The 6509-nt window shown below is 38.1% G+C and overlaps 1 long non-coding RNA gene across 1 annotated transcript; it reads left to right on the top strand.

Annotated features, from left to right (window-relative positions):
• Positions 1-576: 576 nt before the first annotated feature.
• LOC135237058 (uncharacterized) lies at positions 577-2300 on the top strand. The gene is made up of 2 exons (XR_010324738.1): positions 577-1451; positions 1852-2300. It is a non-coding gene; the product is annotated as an uncharacterized LOC135237058 (long non-coding RNA).
• The last annotated feature ends 4209 nt before the right edge of the window (positions 2301-6509 follow it).

Genomic DNA, 6509 nt, shown 5'->3' with positions numbered 1-6509 from the left:
AATGGCGGGTAGATATGGTGCAAAAGCAATAATTGATAAGTAGTAGACAATTATTAGTGAGGGTCGAAGCAGATTAAAGGAGTAACATGGTGGTTGAACGTGACACTTCCCAGTTGTCTTTAGGCAACAACAAAACAAATGTGCATAATTATTTTATTATTCAGTCATTTCAATGTACTTTAAAACGTATTTTTCTAAGCTTAAATTTCCCACTATAAAAGTTCACCCAAACCGTCTGGGCGTGGTAATGGGAACTGTCAGTTAGCTATGATTGACAGACTGTGCCCCGTTACCATAACTACCCCCATGATAAGCGGTCTTTTTGGGAGACTTTTCACAAGCTAGCTGGCTTAGTAGTATATGAAGTATCGATAGATAGCTAAGATAAGGACGTTGATTTATATCCAATTATAATTTTTGCTATCTAGCTAGCCAAGTGAAGATGAAAGCACAACTATAACGTCCTCATAAAAGCAAACTAGCTAGCTAACGTTATCGATAACATTGCCTTATGAAAGCAAACTACCTAGTTAGTTAGCTAGCTAGCTAGCTATCCTCTGGATAGTTTCTTTTTTTTTTAACGGAGGGGGAAAAAAACTACGTTTCAAGAAAAATCGGTATACGTGTGGACAGGGCCTAAAATGTGGGGAATATTTTTACGCTTTTCATAAACACTCTCACCGTTGGATTTCTGTAAACAAGAGAAGTCTGTTCATGTCTTTCAATATATTTTTAGGCATAAATTAAGTTCTACATCATGACTGTTTTTGTTTCAGGATTACAATGCAGTTATCTGCTGTTATATGTTATCATTGCAGGACTGATTTGTCTGAATGTACTGACAATTGTATTCAGTAGTAAGGTGAGTATATCTTTTCAATTTGATCTTTTATTTATTAAATGTTGACAAAATATACCTTTATCATACAAACATAAATAATAAAACAAATTATTATTTTTTATTGTACCTCGTTTTAGCAGATGTTTCAACTGAAAACCAATTTGCAATCACAACCTGAAGAATCAAAGTGGATGAGAATGCAAGTGTTGCCAGTCATTGAAATGATATAGTAGTATAGAGTATTATAGAGAGTATTATAGTTACAAAAAGGCAATTATTCTTTCAGTAAAATGTCACTAAAATTAAAACCATCCCTTAAAGTATATGACTGAGGTCTGCAGAGGCATATTATATGAGCAGAGGCAATAACACATTCTCTCTCTACTCTGATTTTCACGTTTCCAGGTTGTCTAGGAGACTGAAGGTGAGTCTCACCATCCTTTCCTCCTCTTCCTCTTCTGAAACACTTTGTCTGCAGCTCAGCCTGATTTCACCTCTATTTTACATTCACACCATCTGTGCGTCTTTTCCTTTAAAGGGAGGGAGGGACGGGGAAACATATGCCAGTCTGCAGCTCCCCAACATGAGCCCTGAATATGACGTGCTGCAGGTGAGCAAGTGTGACACAGAGATATACACCAGGGGGCGCCACTAGGCTGAAGTGAAGAGAGGCGATTAAAAATTTGCATCTCGTCGGAGGATATGTGGCTTCACTGTTAATAATCAAAGAATGCATACATAATTGGACAATTTTTTTTTTTAATTTACAACTTCATACAGAGTTAATTTTGTAATAAAAAGGGGGTCTGTCTTTCCACATTTTCCTCTTGGTATGAACACTGCCCTGTGACTGTCATTTCATGCACCAAGGTGTTGCTTAAAATAACCATGAACCTGCATGTGTGTGTGTGTGTGTGTGTTTGTGTGTGGGTGTGTGGGTGTATGTGTCTGTGTGTGTGTGTGTGTGTGTGTGTTCGTGTGTGGGTGTGTGTGTGTGTGTGTAACTACAGGTAAAAAAACAAGTATCATAAAGACACTGTGACTTCACAAGAAGAGGACAATGACTACCAGAACCTTTGAAATGGAAACTGAGACCAGTTGCTGTGTCTCATTAAAAATATAAGCACGTTGTGTTTCCTTAAAACCTGTTGTCTGAAGAAAATAACCACTGAATGTGGAGTGTCACCTTTCTGTATTTGTCCACAGGAGAGGAGATGTTCATTTTGTTTCTTGGAGAAAAGAAGTTTGATGCATCTTGATTTTTCATCCTCCTTACACAATCATTTTTGCTCACTGTTTTTTACTGACCCTGTCCCTGTATTGATTTAATGACTGTTGTGCACCTTTGTATTTCACATACATTAGGCAGTTATGGAGAACACGAAAATGTTTCATTCTATTCCTCAAATGGAATATAAAAAAGGAAAAATAAATTGGAAAAATGAAACAAAAAAAAACATGCAGACCCATGTGTACTGTTGCATGGTAATTGTAAACCTCACTTTTGCTGTTTCTAATTTCGATGTGAGGACCGTCTGTGTGAAGGAAATATTTCAACCATTAACCACAGTGCATGATAGAACAGCTTTAAAACATGTTGCTTCCTGTTTTAGACCCGTGTTTCTCAGCCTTGGTCTTGGGAACCCACGGTGCCTGTTGGTTTTTCTTCTAGCTACTACACACAAGCTTATACTGTAACGGGCTGGTAATTATTCTTAATTAGATACTTAATTGCACTTAATTAGACTTTTTTTTCCTATTGTCTATTAAAGGACAACTTCACCTTTTAAAGCTACGGTATACCAGAAATAGCAATGAATGCCCTAAAAAAATTAATGTCCCATATTCACATCCCAGGAATTTAAATTGGTCAGACCAAGATATGCTTTCATGTACTGCGCCATGTGTGCTATTTGACAAATAATTCCAGCTGAATGAGGTTCCATTTTCCTTTGATTCACTTACAAACTGACAGGTGAAATCAGCTGGGGTCCGGTTTGTTGAGAGCAGAGGTGGGTAACCCGGCTTCAAAGAGTAAAAAGACTGACCACGTATTTGCTCCACCAACATGAACTAAACCAGCCGATAATTAGTTCTCCTATCATGCTGAAGAGTTATGCTAATTAGAATCAGCTGGTTTAGTGCATGGTGATGGAGCAAATACATGGTCAGCCTTTTTACTCTTTGAAGCCGGGTTACCCACCTCTGGTTGAGGGAGAGTGTGAAAACCTGAAAACATCCATTGAAAACGAATGGAGCTTGTTGTCCACAAACGGAGAAAAGTCAAAAGATTTTCAGGGTCGATTACATTGTGTGCAGCAGCAGGTTGAACTGCGAAAGCTATCTGAATCTGGAAGTAAGGATTAGCTTTTCCCATTGTGAGGCAGCTCTGCTAAGCACCCAGCAATTGACCATAAAAGTCTATTTATAATTTATTACTTCTGATTTGTTTAACAACATACTGTATATCAGCATTGTATTAGCTAAAATAATTATACATCCATCTATAATAATAATAATAATAATAATAATAATAAGCTAATATTGTACAATGTTAGCTTATTATTAGGCTTAAAATGTAGCATTGAATACTGTAGAACCAGAAAGTCTAGGATTACTTATGCATAAAAAGACATTTTGCATGTGCATTGGAGGGCTTTACTTTACATGTGCCGCTTAGCAGTGTTGCCATAGTGACTGTAGTAGATGTCTGGTTGGCTAAGAGTGTTATATTGACTGTTGTGCAGTAGCTCCTCATTTGTCCATTCTCCTTTTTATGTTTCTCTGCTGATTGTTTGTGTTTTGCGCATTGATGCTATTTTACTTATTCTAATTAAACTGCAAAGGCACACACTGTTACTGTTTTATGAAGTCAATGTAGCTTGATCATCAGAGCAGCAATTGTAAGACACATTCTACATTTTTGGCATTACATTACATTACATTACAGGCATTTAGTAGACGTTCTTATCCAGAGCGACGTACAACAAGTGCATCAGTTCAAGGTGCAGAGGTGCAGTAAAAACACACTAGAGTGAAGTAAAGATCGTAGTGCCAGAAGTGACCACATAGATCAGGACTCCAACCCTGTAGGGTAACCTGTTCAGCAAACAAACAAACAATCCTGCCAAGTACAGAGCTAGCACTGAAATCACATTTGCCTAATCAGAATCAGACAAAACAATCCTACCAAATACAAAACTAACGTGATCGCATTAGCCTAACTAGGTAAATGGTAAATGGACTGCATGTATATAGCGCTTTTATCCAAAGCGCTTTACAATTGATGCCTCTCATTCGCCAGAGCAGTTAGAGGTTAGGGGTTAGGTGTCTTGCTCAAGGACACTTTGACATGCCCGGGGCGGGGTTTGAATCGGCAACCCTCCGACTGCCAGACAATCGGTCTTACCTCCTGAGCTATATCGCCCCTATAGGTACATTGAGCTAAACTAGGGGCTGGGGGGGGGGGAGTGGGGAGAGGTGCAGCCTGAAGAGATGAGTCTTTAGTCTGCGCTTGAAGGTAGTCAGATTCTCTGCTGTTCTGACCGCCACGGGAAGGTCAGTCCACCAGACCAGACAGACAGCAGACGTGAACAGGAAGTACAACGGGAAGGCATGTTAGTGTTGCACATGTCACACATTTTCTGCGAAAGTTAAAAAACAAATATTCACAGCCTCCTGTTCGGAGCAGGAAAGGCCACATATGAGAAGTTCCTCTTTTGTGTGCATTTAAACTTGTGCTCTGCAGGCTGAGGGTCAGTGTGCAGTGGAGACAGACTGGATATTCTTCTGTTCTACAGTAAGTACATTTCTACCACTTGGCTCAAGTGAACTACAGATTAATTAGGTTGCCACTTTTATTGAAATTCAATTAAAAAGAACTGTACTGAAGTTGACTTATTCTGTCTATAATGGAAACACGTTAAGTTAATTTTTCTCAAGAGACATTGTGGCTGTCGTTAATTTTCTATTTTGCCTTAAGGCAGAGAAATTGCAGATTGAGTGTAAACATTGTGTTCCTCAAATATTATCGTATATTGTGATAAACTGAATCTCATACAGGCAATTTAAAGAGTGAGTCAAAATAGACATTATACGCACTGACAGGACACCGCAATATGAATTAGCCTTTTGACTTTTCGCCATTTTAATCCAAAGTCATTTTGCCGTGTGGACTGAAATTGAAAGTAATTTATGCTTGGTCACATTTGAGTTAACAATTACATAACACAAATACAATTCTTAACAAATAGCAATCTTGTAAATATATGCACATACAGTATAATGTATTGATAAATTCAATACCATTTAAAGCTATGGACTATGTAAGAACAATGAAACACCATTCTTAACAGTGACTGTTGGGTAGGGTGGGGTCACAGTGTTTGTGCAGTACCAGGAAGTCACACTTGCAAACAGCTTCAGTATAAGGGCAATACTGGAAACACGCTTTTGTAGTTTGAAGAGGTCTGATGCTTTGGCCCTATAGGTCTGAGTTTTCACATGTTCATGGTTTTATCGTTTATGAAAGTATCTGTCATGGTTCTGTGTTTTCCTGTCTGTGTTTCCCTTGTTTGGCCGCCAGATGGCGGCACTTCTGTTTTGTGTCCTGCTCTCCCCTGTTAATTGTATTATTGTTGTCTCGTTATTCTATCATTGTTCCCACCTGTGTCTTGTTATCCCCTCCTTTTCTGGTTTGATTGTTTTTTGAGTTCACCTGTGTCTTGTTACCCCCTGTCTATTTAAGTTCTTTGTCCCCTTGAATTGGGTGCTGGTTCCTTGTGTTTGTTTCCTTCTAGTGTTTGTTTCGGACTTATATGTATCTGCCTGCCTGTGCTTTGACCTGCTTGTGTGTGTGACTGTGTTTCTGCCTGTTAGTTCCTGCCTGGTTTCTGTCCTACCTGTGTTCTGCTCTGTGTGTGTTTTGAATTTTGAGTTTTCTGTCTTGTGTTTTTTGGAAGTGCCCTGCGTGGCCTTTTGGTTTCCTGTTTTTTTTGTCCCCTGTCGTGTAAGTAAAGTCTTTGTTAATTTTCCCTTTTTGAGTTTGTGTTTTTTTTCCCCTCTACGTTTGGGTCCTCCCAACCCGTTACCTGACAGTATCTTTAAAAAGATTTAAAAGTATCACAAGCAATTAACCAATTGAATTATATGGAATTGGAACCACTCCAGCCAAATTATAATCTAGGATACATGCTAAAATATTCATTTTTTCATTTTAAAATGAAATATTCAGAGGAGGGCAAATGATTAGTCTCCCAAGCCTTATTTATATATCGATAAATGCTTTTTGCTTTAAAAGTAAAATTAAACTTTACAAACATTCATGAACTCAACATGACTAAAACAGAGTTTTAAGATTGTGTTCATTTTCCATTTCATTGTGTTGTACATGTATGGTCTATTTATCTTTATTAAAGATTACTGATTCAAAAAAAAAAAAAAGAAAACGATCCTTATTCTTATAATTTTCTCGTTCTTTAGTTTCATTCTCAACAAAACCCATTGCCCATTGTGAAGATGTCATGCCTTTGGGGAAAAAAAAGGAAAAATATTTGAATTTTTTTTTTTGTGTGCGTTTGGAGAAAGTCTTAGAAACTCTGAGGAGTGTTGACATGTCCAGTGTGTAAGGGCTGAATTACTGTGGCCGTGTTGTCCTCTTTTCTTGAGC

Source organism: Anguilla rostrata, chromosome 1 (assembly GCF_018555375.3).
Source record: "Anguilla rostrata isolate EN2019 chromosome 1, ASM1855537v3, whole genome shotgun sequence".
Classification (NCBI taxonomy): Eukaryota; Metazoa; Chordata; class Actinopteri; order Anguilliformes; family Anguillidae; genus Anguilla; species Anguilla rostrata.
This window is presented reverse-complemented; position numbering and strand designations above follow the sequence as displayed.